Here is a 13,273-nt window from a genome sequence, read left to right as displayed (position 1 = left end):
AGGTTTATTTTAAGTATAAAGCTGGTGTTTTTCGTCTGTGAAGTTGGTGTTAATTCTATGCTTGGTCAAGTCTATGCCAGTTTTTTGCCGGTTAGATTTTTGCTGTCTGGCATCAATGTAGAGATTTGGTGGATATCTCAGCTAGTTTCGTGCAGGCTGAAATGTGTGTACTTGTGGTCTGCGGGTGCTCTTCAGACACCCCTAATCAACAGCTGCCAAACTCACTAATTTTAATTAGTGACGGTGTTTTACGGTGTGTATCAAATGTTTTTTTATGAAAAACAAAAGAAACGAAAAATTCTGTCACACGTTTTCAGATGGTCCAGAGGCCCTAATCTCTGCTGGTGGCGGGTTCTGGTCATCGTCATCGCCATTGTTGTCGTTGTCGTTATCATCAAAAGCAATTACCCAAGAAATACATATCTATGTAAGTATTTTTTAACAATTTTAATTTCTCTTTTTATTTAAAATGTGTGTTTCGTTTCCAAATTATTGTCTTTTAGACTAAGCAAACCACAAAAGTAGATAAATACTATCAGAAAAATTGCGTTTTAATGTAACATTGTTTTGATTAATAAAAGCAATATTTAATATTCGTACACGGATTTATTTTGAAAGATATAGTATATCTTATTGTGCTGTAAGGTAATGGTATGAAACCTCTTAACTATCTCTTTATGTATCGTAATGTGCTGTAATGTAATGCAATGAAACCTCTTAACTTCCGCTTTTCTGTTGATAGTGGAGAAGAAAGAGCTTAAGCACAATCTCAACCCAGAGGCCGATCTACTGAATCAATCTTTCCAAGAAATTTAAGACAAGACAGAGGCCGATCTACTGAATCAATCTTTCCAAGAAATTTAAGACAGAGGCCAATCTATTCAATTAATCTTTCCAAGAAATTTAAGACAAGACAGAGGCCGATCAACTGAATCAATCGTTCCAAGAAATTTAAGACAAGACAGAGGCCGATCTACTGAATCAATCTTTCCAAGAAATTTAAGACAAGACAGACCGATCTATTCAATTAATCTTTCCAAGAAATTTCAGACAGAGGCCGATCTATTCAATTAATCTTTCCAAGAAATTTAAGACAAGACAGAGGCCGATCTATACAATTAATCTTTCCAAGAAATTTTAGACAGAGGCCAATCTATTCAATTAATCTTTCCAAGAAATTTAAGACAAGACAGATGCTATTAACGTAACAAAGTAATTATTAACATATTTATTAAATCTTTTATAAACCACCACTTTCACGAAAACTAGACAGAGTTACCTAAGAAACCAATACCTATTACAAATCAATAAAGTGTATATTTAATTCTACATGTTTTCAAGATATACCAAAATCAGCTGCAATTTACTCTATCTTATTTAGAAAAATGATCCCATCTGCCCAGTTAATGTTAGGTTCCCTATTTGAGATTATCTCACAATAACATATTCCTCGGCTTAGGTATGTCTTCACAACTCTCTGAAAACTGTCTATAGATAGATTGTTCTGCTCCTTTTTAATTTAACTAAATCAACAAAATATTCCTATCCACACCCTTTCAACGTGGGTTACATAGATAATGATAGACATGAACATCGGGACGTGCTGAATTAAAATATTTTATTAGGGCTAAATAATGTATTTTCGTGAAGTTCTGGGCGAAGTTTGTTGTTTTTATCCTGTATGGGTGTATGTGTGTGTTTCAGTGTGTACTTGGATAAAAGCAAATAGTTGAGTACTAGCACATTGTATAATTTCAGCATAGATGATGAACACACAGATACATTTCAGATACATTTGGTGTTTGTTGAATTCAATACAGTTATTCTATTTGTGGTAATGTTTTGCATATTTTGAAGTCTTTTTTGTAACACAATTTGTTTTTGATAATTTCTTTGTAAATTTATGAAATGAAACAAAATGTACAAGTGTAATTCATAAAACGTAATGCATATTTCGCTTATCATCATATTTTCAATAAAACCTGTTTGTATTTTGCATATGGTTTGTGTTACCCTACACATGGAGAAAATCTTTATGTGCTAACGTGTGCTAACGTGTGCTAACATATGCTAACATGTGCTAACGTGTGCTAACATGTACTAACATGTGCTAACATGTGCTGACACGTGCTAACATGACCTAACATTAAATGCTGATCTGTAGCATTTTTACAAATCGTGTAGTGCCCCGAGGTTTGTAAAAGTGTACTGATCGTGTACCGTATACAGTGGCATCACCAGGTTAACTCTCGGCAGGTGCGGTTCGTGCCCCTCGCTCACGCCTCGCCAAGCTGCTGCGGTAGACTTTAACTAATTACTTTAACTAATTACTTTAACTAATTACTTTAATTAATTACTTTAACTAATTACTTTAAATAATTACTTTAACTAATTACTTTAACTAATTACTTTAACTAATTTTTTTAACTAATTACTTTTAACTAATTACTTTAACTAATTACTTTAACTAATTACTTTAACTAATTACTTTAACTAATTAATTTAACTAATTACTTTTAACTAATTACTTTAACTAATTACTTTAACTAATTACTTTAACTAATTACTTTAACTAATTAATTTAACTAATAGCTTTAACTAATTACTTTAACTAATAACTTTAACTAATCACTTTAACTAATTACTTTAAATAATTACTTTAACTAATTACTTTAACTAATTACTTTAACTAATTACTTTAACTAATTACTTTAACTAATTACTTTAACTAATTACTTTAACTAATTACTAAGGTAGTTAAAATGTGTACACAACTGTGTTATTTTAAAAATAGAGGGGTCAATACCAATTCATATTCGTTGAGGTCGAGAAAAAAAAATTTATTAGAAAAATTGATAACGAATTTTTAATTTCAATTTGAAAAGATTTGAAGACTGCATTGTCCTTAGTAAATGATTTCGTACGGTATGTGTATTTTTAAATTTTAAACAAAATGTTCATCTTAGTAGAAATAATCTTAGTAGAAATAATCTTAGTAGAAATAATTTTAGTAGAAATAATCTTAGTAGAAATGATCTTAGTAGAAATAATCTTAGTAGAACTAATCTTAGGAGAAATAATCTTAGTAGAAATAATCTTAGGAGAACTAATCTTAGTAGAAATAATCTTAGTAGAAATAATCTTAGTAGACTAGGTTCACTCCGAGATTGCGATACATTGTCATCAAAAGAAAGTTTAGCAATACCTATTAATAATGAATCAGGTGCAAAACATACACAAACACAAACATTCATCAGGTGAAAATAAAGTTAAAACCAAATTAGAGTTTCAAAAATATTTAAAAGATAGAAGTTTCTCAGGATTGTCGATAGAAATACAGATCTCAAAAAGTGATTAGTGGCACAAGACATGGACGTATTTACTGACAGGCACTATTGTGGAATTTCCAGAACAAAAGAAAACAGGAAGTTTAAAAAAAACAGAAAGTTTGATCTGATGGAAATCACAATGTGTATCAAGTGGACGAAAGAAACAGAAGGGTTTGTGTATAAGACATCACGTGATGTAAGAGATTGACCAAAGTAACAGAAGGATTAATTGTAACATGTAGACTATACGAACATAAAAGGTATGAAGTTTCACTTAGAATATGTTTAGAGAATAGATTAGATGCTACAAGACGAAAAGTATGCTGTTCACTTTCAAATGTGACTTGATGTGTTGTTTGGTGGTTCAGTTAGAAAGAACATGAGGGGTCTATGGTGTTGGTGGTAGAGTTAGACAGAACATGAGGGGTCTGTGGTGTTGGTTGAAGAGTTAGACAGAACATGAGGGGTCTGTGGTGTTGGTGGTTCAGTTAGACAGAACATGAGAGGTATATGGTGTAGGTGATAGAGTTAGACAGAACATGAGAGGTCTGTGGTTAAAGAGTTAGACCTATGATCACATCACACGAGGGTAAGGTTGAAAGGGGTTGATGAAAGACGACGAAGCGGTAAAAGAACCTTTAAGATTAAGAAAACTTATAACAGACGGCGCAAAGATTAGATGAATCAAGCTGTAGAAAATTACTTATTGATTTTTGAAATTCGAGCAAACAGATCTTAGGCGTCTTATGTAATTAATTATTGAACGATCTATAGTACCATTATGTGAGATACATGTTTGTGTGTCATTGGTGTGTCACCCCTAGAGTCGTAGCGACCCTTCCCGGGGACAAAGTTTGCACCCCCTCAATCTTTCGATTTGCACCCCCCCCCTTAACTTTCGATTTGCACCCCCCCCCCCACGCTGACAAGACAAATTATCTCAGGAAAAATGATCAAAAGGACAAATGATCAAAAGGACAAATGATCAAAAGGACAAATGATCAAAAGGACAAATTATCTAAAGGACAAATTATCAAAAGGACAAATGATCAAAAGGACAAATGATCAAAAGAACAAATGCTCAAAAGGACAAATTATCTCAAGGAAAATTGATCTCGCGGAAAAATATATATCAGGACAAAAATATAAGATCAAAATATATCATGGACAAATAATCTCAGACAATATCTCTGAACAAATATCTCTGACAAAATATCTCACGGCAAAATATGTAGGCCTATAGTGTTTGGGATTATTTTAGGCGATTTTATCAATTTCTTTTGCTGTCTTGTTGATTTTGTTTGCTTACACAGAATAATTGTGAGATATACTATAGTGTTTCATATGAAATGTATAAGAAATAAAAATACATAAAATAATTACATTGATGAAAGCCTTAATTACACTAAAGTTCACAATGCGTGTAACAGTTTGCAAAAACGTTCGAAACGTAAAATATATTGAAATAGATTAAAATTATCTTAAAAATTATAAATAATATAACCTACTAGCCGTCCCGGCCAGGCCCTGCTCTGACTTCTGTGAAAAACCTTTCTGTTAAAGACCACATTACCTGTGTGTTTAGTAATCATCATAAACCCGGCATTGCCCACCCAAACCACAACCAACCAAAACCAAAACAACAAAACGCAAACATAACGCTAAGACAATTACAAATACAAACGAAAACAAAAACCTAACAACAAACCCAACCACAATCACAAACACCAATACAAACACAAAGAAAAAACCAAACAAAAAAGCAAACGAAAACAAAAACCTAACAACAAACCCAACCACAACCACAAACACCAAAACCAACTAATAACAACACAAAAAAAAAAACGAATAAGCAAACGAAAACAAACCAAATCCAAACGCAAAACCAACCAAAAACACAAATACAAACCCAAAGAAAAAAACACAATCAAAAACGAAAGAACAAAAACGAACCAAATCAAACCGCAACCACTAACGCAAGCCCAACCTAAACACAAAGAAAACACTAACGCGAACTATAAACGCAAAGTGCACACAGTCTAGCCCGGGGCGGAATCGCCTGTTTTAGCTTAATAAACGACTATAGTACCCCAACTTATTCATAGTCTTTTGCACTCACTTAAACGAACGCGCCTGTTTCAATTTAATGAACAATTATAATACTCCAAGCTTATCCGTAAAATACCTACAACTTTTGCACTTGATCAATCCCCGCTAATTATGTAATTATTTTTTTTCCCAACACCAAAACAAAGTAATAAAAAGTAAATTCTTTTCCAGTAATGTAATGGTTTTATAAAGGGAAGTAATTGTGTTTTCCTAATTTATCAAAGGGAAGTAAGTGCTATAGGACTAAATAAAGACATAATTAGAATTTTTGTAAAAGATGATATTTTTTAAAAACTTGTGTAATGAACATGCCGAAAATTATTACTTTCAGTTTGATAAATGAAAATTATTTCCCAAAACTTTTAATAGTATTTTTTTAACTCATAAATTTAGACATAAGGACTTTAATTATCTAACACTTAAATCCATCGAAGTATGTCAACGACAAACTTATCACATACAGAATTGAGCTTTATATATTACTAGCCGTCCCGGCCAGGCCCTGCTCTGGCTTCTGTGAAAAACCTTTCTGTTAAAGACCATTACCTGTGTGTTTAGTAATCATCATAAACCCGGCATTACCCACCCAAACCACAACCAACCAAAACAACAAAACCCAAACATAACGCTAACACAATTACAAATACAAACGAAAACAAAAACCTAACAACAAACCCAACCACAATCACAAACACCAATACAAACACAAAGAAAAAACAAACAAAAAAGCAAACGAAAACAAAAACCTAACAACAAACCCAACCACAACCACAAACACCATACGAAAGAAAAAAACGAAAGAAAAAGCAAACGAAAACAAACCAAATCCAAACGCAAAACCAACCACAAACACAAATACAAACACAAACCCAAAGAAAAATACACAAACGAAAACGAAAAAAGCTTAATAATCGACTATAGTACCCCAACTTATTCATAGTCTTTTTGCACTCATTTAAACGAACGTAGGTGCCAAACCAAACCAAATGAACAATTATAATTCACTTTTCACTTAGTCCTCTTTGCTCCTTATGGAGCATAGGGCCTCCACCATTTCCTTCCATTTCTTCCTATCCTCGGCTATTAATTTTGACATCTCCCAAGACATCCCTATTGGCTTCAGTTCTTCAAGAAGACTCCGCCTCCAGGTCTGTCTTGGGCGCCCTCTCTTCCGCTTTCCCTGGGGGTTCCACTCAAGCGCTTGGCGTGTAACATTTGTGTGAGTTTTTCGCAGTGTGTGACCCACCCAGCGCCACTTCCTCCTTCTTATTTGCACACCTATAGGCTCCTGCCTAGCTTTCCTCCATAGTTCCAAGTTCGGCACTTTGTCCTGCCATCTCAGTTTCAGTATCTGTCTAAGGCATCTATTCATGAAGGTCTGTATCTTTGCTGTGCTTGCCTTGGAGACTCTCCATGTCTCTGCTCCATACAGCAGAACTGCCTTGACATTAGCGTTAAATATCCTAATTTTTGTGGTAATGGAGATGGCCGAACTTTTCCATATGGGTCGCAGGACTGTGAAAGCGCAGCGGGCTCTATTAACTCTAGCGCGTATGTCCTCCTCTGTGCCTCCCGTTTTGCTGATCTTGCTGCCAAGGTAGACCATCTCTTGCACATCATTTACCTGTCTTCCGTCTATTGTCACTGAAGCTTCCTGTTTATTGTTAATTCTCATCATTTCCGTCTTTTCTTTGTTGATCTTCAGACCTACGCGCTGCGAGATGGCTCCTAATGCATCAACTTTTTCCTGCATGTCCTGTAGCCTGTGCGAGAGTAAGGCAAGATCATCTGCAAACTCCAGATCTTCTAGTTTCCCCGTGAGTGTCCACTGAATACCTTTTCCAGAATTGGCATAGGCTGTGCGTGTCACCCAGTCGAGAACCACCAAGAAGAGGAGGGGCGACAGCAGACATCCTTGTCTCACACCTGTGTTGACCTGGAACTCTTTAGACAGTTTCCCTGCATGGCTAACTTGGCATGAAAATCCATTGTAAAGTTGCTGGATTATTTCCACTAACTTAGCAGGTACATCATAGTGTCTCAACAGATTCCATATTGTTTGCCTATCCACACTATCAAAGGCCTTCTCAAAGTCAACAAAGCAGATGTAAAGCGGGGCTTGCCATTCTATCGTCTGTTCTACAATAATTCTAAGAGTGGCTATCTGATCTGTACAAGATCTTTCCTTCCTGAATCCTGCTTGTTCCTCTCTTAGCTTAAGGTCAACCGCCTCTTTCATTCTGTCCAAAATAACTCTGGTAAGGACTTTACTTGGTATGGACAACAAGGTAATGCCCCTCCATTTTCCACACTGAGATAAGTCACCGTTCTTAGGCAACTTCACAAGGAGGCCCCTCTTCCAATCGGTTGGGATCTATCCTGTGTTCCAGACTAAGTTAAGTAATTTATGAAGTCGATTTACTACTTCTTCCCCACCTTGTTTTAATGCCTCTGCTGGGATATTATCTGGTCCTGCTGCCTTGCTACTCTTCAAACTATTTAAGGCGCTGAGAATTTCGTGTCTGGTGATTTCCTCGGTATTGATGTTAAGGGGTTCCCCTGGCTCCAGGTCTGGTGGATCTTGAGGTGCTGGACCGTTTAGTACTTCCTGGAAGTGCTCTCTCCTTCGTGCCAATTGTTCCTCAATTGACGTTAGAAGTTTACCATTTTTGCTCCTCACTGGCCTGTTGGTATTGGTTTTCCTCCCACTCAGAGCTCTGGTTGTTGCATAGAGCGTCTTGAGATCTCCCTTACTGGCAACTGTTTCGGCCTGCTCTGCCATTTCATTTATAAACAATCTCTTGTCATTTCTTAGTTTCCTTTTCACCTCTTTAGCCTTTTCGTTATATCGAGCGGCTGCTGCTTGTTTTTGCTGCCGTGTTTTTGCTTGATTTAGTTCGCTCTTTAGGCTTTTTCTTTCTTCCACCTTCTGCCATGTATCATCTGTGATCCAGGGCTTCCTGTTTGGCGCTCTGCCTCCTAGAGCCTCTTCGCAGGCTTCAATAGTGGCTTGCTTAAATACTTCCCAGGTGTGTTCAACTGAATCAAGATCTTTCTCTTCTGTCTGTAGAGCTTCAAACCGATTCTTTAGGGTGACCTGAAACTTTGTCCTGTTGTCTTGCGTCTTAAGTTTACTTACATCAAATCTTCTTCGTGGATCGAACAATTATAATTAAAAAAAAAAAATAATTACATAATTAGCGGGGATTGATCAAGTGCAAATGTTTTAGGTATTTTACGAATAAGCTTGGAGTATTATAGAACAATTATAATACTCCAAGCTTATTCGTAAAATACCTACAACATTTGCACTTGATCAATCCCCGCTAATTATGTAATTATTTTTTCCCCAACACCAAAACAAAGTAATAAAAAGTAAATTCTTTTCCACTAATGCAATGTTTTATAAAGGGAAGTAATTGGGTTTTCCTAATTTATCAAAGGGAAGTAAGTGCTAAAGGACTAAATATAAATAATTTTCAGACATAATTAGAATTTTTTTAATTTTTTTAAATTGTGTTTAATGAACATGCCGATAATTATTACTATCAGTTTGAAAAATGAAAATTATTTCCCAACACTTTCAATAGTAATTTTTTAACTCATAAATTTAGACAAATGCGCACGATAATAGTCTAACACTTTAATCCATCAAAGTATGTCAACGACAAACATGTATTTTTAAATACAGAATTGAGCTTTATATATTAGATTATAAATATTATAAATATTTTGCAGTGAGATATTTTGTATGAGTTATTTTTATCTGAGATCGTTTGCCGATGATATCATTAGTACTTGAGATCATTTATTGTTCTACGATATTTTGTCTGAGACCATTTATCATGAGATCATTTGTCATGTAACCATTTTCTAATACAAGATTCTAAATATTTCAAACCAATGAAGTCTATAACTCCTATGTGCACTAAATACTATTATACGAGTGCGTACATCTTATTGCGTGAGTACTTAAACAGTAAAAAACAAAATATCTTAAGTCTAAAACCTAAGATTTGCGTTATAAAATTAACCAAAATTAAGGTACATGTTCTAATACTAATTTACTCTACTATGTTGGAAGAAAAATTGACGTAATTATGTTTTCTAAAAATTAACTTACGAGGAATAATTTTACTTTATTAGCAATTCTACTTGAAATTATTCCATGAACAAACAGCCATTGGTGTCCATGATATCTAAACACATTTTCAATAAGTATTAAACTTTTGTATTAAAAATAATAATCACTCTTCTATAATACATATTTATATTCTTTTAAAAACCTAAGCTAAATTACACATGAAACAGGATTATCAATAGTGTTCAAACTCTTCTGTGAGAAAAAAAATTAAAATTTTAATGTCAGAAGGTATCTCCTCCATCACTGTTCAGCAATATGTGTCAACATACTACGCGCCTATGGCCCATTAGTTCACGCAATATGTGTCAACATACTACGCGCCTATGGCCCATTAGTTCACGCAATATGTGTCAACATGCTACGCGCCTATGGCCCATTAGTTCATGCAATATGTGTCAACATACTACGCGTCTATGGCCCATTAGTTCCGACTTCAACCTTTATTCCATTCAGGATTCGCTTCCATCTAACAAAAGACTATCAGACAGCAGTTTTTTGCTGTTGAAAATTTCTTCCCTGGATGGGTTAATATTCAAGCTATCGAGCCTCACCTACCCGTGAGTTTTGAGCTCTGGACAAGTATGATCTTTACCGCTTTACCAAGCCAACGGTACTGTTACTGTTATTATGGTATTATTTTTATTTTTTATCATTATTATTATCGTTATTATTATCATATTGTTATCATTATTATTATTTTTAGTAGGAATTTTCTAACTATACTTTAGAAATAATTGTTATTATTATTTCCAGCCTTCTAAGTTTTGAAAGATAATTATTATTGTTAATCAATTTCTAAACCTAAACATTCACAGCAGTTTCACTGAAAAATGCAATGCATTTAGCCTTTCTGTGCTTGTATTTTGAATGTATGTAAAAGATGCCCTAAAAAACAGTGCGAAACTTAGTAAAACTATTCGAAAGGCTTCAGATCTAAAATGGTAAATAATAGGAAAAAAACGGAGCATATCCTTTTAAATACTAGCGTCATATCGCGTTAATTAGCAAAAGCTCAGTTAGTCTAGGAACGCTTTTGTCTAACATGACTTGGTAAGACTGTGTTTAAAATCGTTTTTAATAAAAATAAAAATAGCAGGCTTAAATGGCGAAACTCACAAGAGAATAATATTCAATTACAAATTCTATTCCTTGAGAGGTATACATCCAGGATAAATGTGTTACAACCCTGATAATACAACTACAGTACTTTTAAATCGTGCTTGATTATAACTTATCTTTTTGGAAATGAAACTATACGAAAATGTGATTCAGATACGAAAATTTAAAAACATCTCTCCATACCTATTTTTTTAAATAGGCCTACTGTAGTAAACATGTTAAAGTTATAGTGCTGCTTATCTAGATCAAATGGAAGAAACAATGTTTAGCTATATAAGAGGTTTGAGTTGTCAAATTCAATACCATTCGAGATCCACTACCATGTGAAGATATTGTAACCGTGGGCTACCATTATATAATTATTCATCCAGACAACACATGTGACGACAATCGACAAGATGAAAATATGTTTATTCTCATATTTATTCTCGTACTGCACTCTCGTACACAATTTCATCAAGACGAAGAAAATGAGACTAACTCACACACAATACCCAGCATCAAGTCTCTACCCAAAAACGTCAGTGTCACACTAGATGCGTCATCATTCCATGCGTTTAAAATACCTATCCCACCAACATTCACTAGATCAAATCTATACTTGGAACATGCATCATAACACATTATATGATTATAATAATAGATATGTCACTTTATATTATTTTATCATGTGTGATCCGTCCATTATACATTTGCAGATCTGACAAGCAAGCTAGCTTGATGTAATATATATTACTGGTGGTATTTTATAGGCTAAGCAAGATAAATCAGAAACACATTTATTTCTTTAGGGAGAGCTCACATCAAATAAATATTATTTGACACGAAGCGATGACAGCTTCGTTGATTTCCGACTAAGGGACAAACGTATATTTCCATGGGAGAAAAAAAATATCATACTTTCGAACATGTAAATTTAGAGGACAAAAAAAACTTATGGTTTGGAGATTCGCCGTTTATTTGTATTGTACGAAACAAACCAAAATCGATAGGAAATTTATTTTTACTGTTGTTGAAAAGAGAACCTTTATGAGACCCCCGAGTTTTGGGGTCTCCTGTTGCTCTCCTTAATCCGCCACTGTCAATGAGCTACGGTCTTACAGCAAAATTTTCTATACTCTTAAGATAAACCTTGCCATATCCTTTGTAGCTCCTACCTGCTGTCTAGTTTCGGTTTTAATTCTCATTAATTCGGCAAATAAAGCAACAATTCTAACCTAACTTTCACTTCAAAACTGGTAACTTCCTGCCCTTAAAAAAATTGGATTAAAGCGTCATTTGATCGCTCGTGCACTCACATGTTGAAGTAAAACATGTTTTTCTATCCTGTTTTGTTGAGATTCAGTGTTTTATTTCCAGAAACTAGTTGATCAACCGAATTGTGTGCCAGAAATAAAATGTATAAGAGGCCTATTTTAGGGAGCATGATGAAGAACGGGGTGTTTCGAAGTTTTTTCATGGGGAACAACTCTTATTTTAGTGGCCTATGATTGGTAAAGAACATGGAATGCTATTTTAACACAATTTAAAGACGGTTAGGAAATTTTCAATTGATAACTAGGGTTAGCCTATAATGCTGGTTTTCCTAACGCTTTGAAGTGAGAACTAATTCACAGTGTAGACCCTATACAGTATTATTTTTAAAATATTTTTTACCAACATGTAACGCGATCTGATGCGAAATAACTTTTAATTGTTTTTTTTTTACATATGGGTCAATCATTTGTCACAATGCTTTCGCTGCTTTTGTTTTTAACGATAAGATCAAATCATTTTCTTAAACGATTGCTGGTCCGGACTATGTTATTGTAGGGAGCTTCGGCTTTATAAAAACAATGTCTGCCTTGTAGATGATGACAGCTGGTATGTATATTTAAGTGTGTGTACGTGTTTGATATTTTGAAATAAAAATAAATTAAGCAAACATTACAACTTTAGTTTTTTATAGTGAAACCAACAATGAACAAGTAAATTCGGGGGTCCCTAAATATCGAGGGCCCTTGACTGCTGCCTTTTCAGCCCCCCCCCCCCCCCAATCCGCTATTGCCTAGTAATTTTAGTAAAACTTTGTGAAGGCAGAGGTTGTCTTAAGATTAATGCTCAGAAAGCGAACATAAAGGGTAGGTAGCCTCAAGCTCACGGGTTCCCAATTTGTTTGTCTTGACCCCCAATGGTGTCACACGGTTCTTTTTTTTTTTGGGGGGGGGGGGGGGGATCGCCAACTTGTTGACTAATCAAACAATATTCAAACTGTTATTATTTTTTTTTAAAGTTTTTAAAAGTTTTTAAGGTGTCTAGAAATCTGAATAATTTAATACATAAAAAAAACCTATGAAAATAAAAATTGTAATATACTTTAACAACTAAGAGTTTTAGGATAGAGTAGCATACATAGCAAATATTCTAACACAAAATAGATTTAACCTGAAGCTTCGGGGAAAATAAACGAAAAGCATCATCATTCATGATAATCAATGGACATGTTTCTTATATGCCATGAAATTGGCCAAACTAATTAGGGAAAAATTGCCGAGTGTGCAGAGTGGTATTTGAATTACATGTAAAATAAATA

At 34.4% G+C, this 13,273-nt stretch overlaps 1 long non-coding RNA gene across 1 annotated transcript; it reads left to right on the top strand.

The window, feature by feature from the left end:
• The first annotated feature begins 358 nt into the window (after nt 1–358).
• LOC131954958 (uncharacterized) lies at nt 359–1,995 on the top strand. Its single transcript, XR_009388814.1, has 2 exons — nt 359–427; nt 743–1,995. It is a non-coding gene; the product is annotated as an uncharacterized LOC131954958 (long non-coding RNA).
• The last annotated feature ends 11,278 nt before the right edge of the window (nt 1,996–13,273 follow it).

Source organism: Physella acuta, unplaced genomic scaffold (genome assembly GCF_028476545.2).
Source record: "Physella acuta isolate Inbredline_101_S28 unplaced genomic scaffold, ASM2847654v3 ptg001044l, whole genome shotgun sequence".
Classification (NCBI taxonomy): Eukaryota; Metazoa; Mollusca; class Gastropoda; family Physidae; genus Physella; species Physella acuta.
The sequence above is the reverse complement of the archived record's forward strand: the minus strand, read 5'-3'. Positions and strand labels throughout refer to the sequence as shown.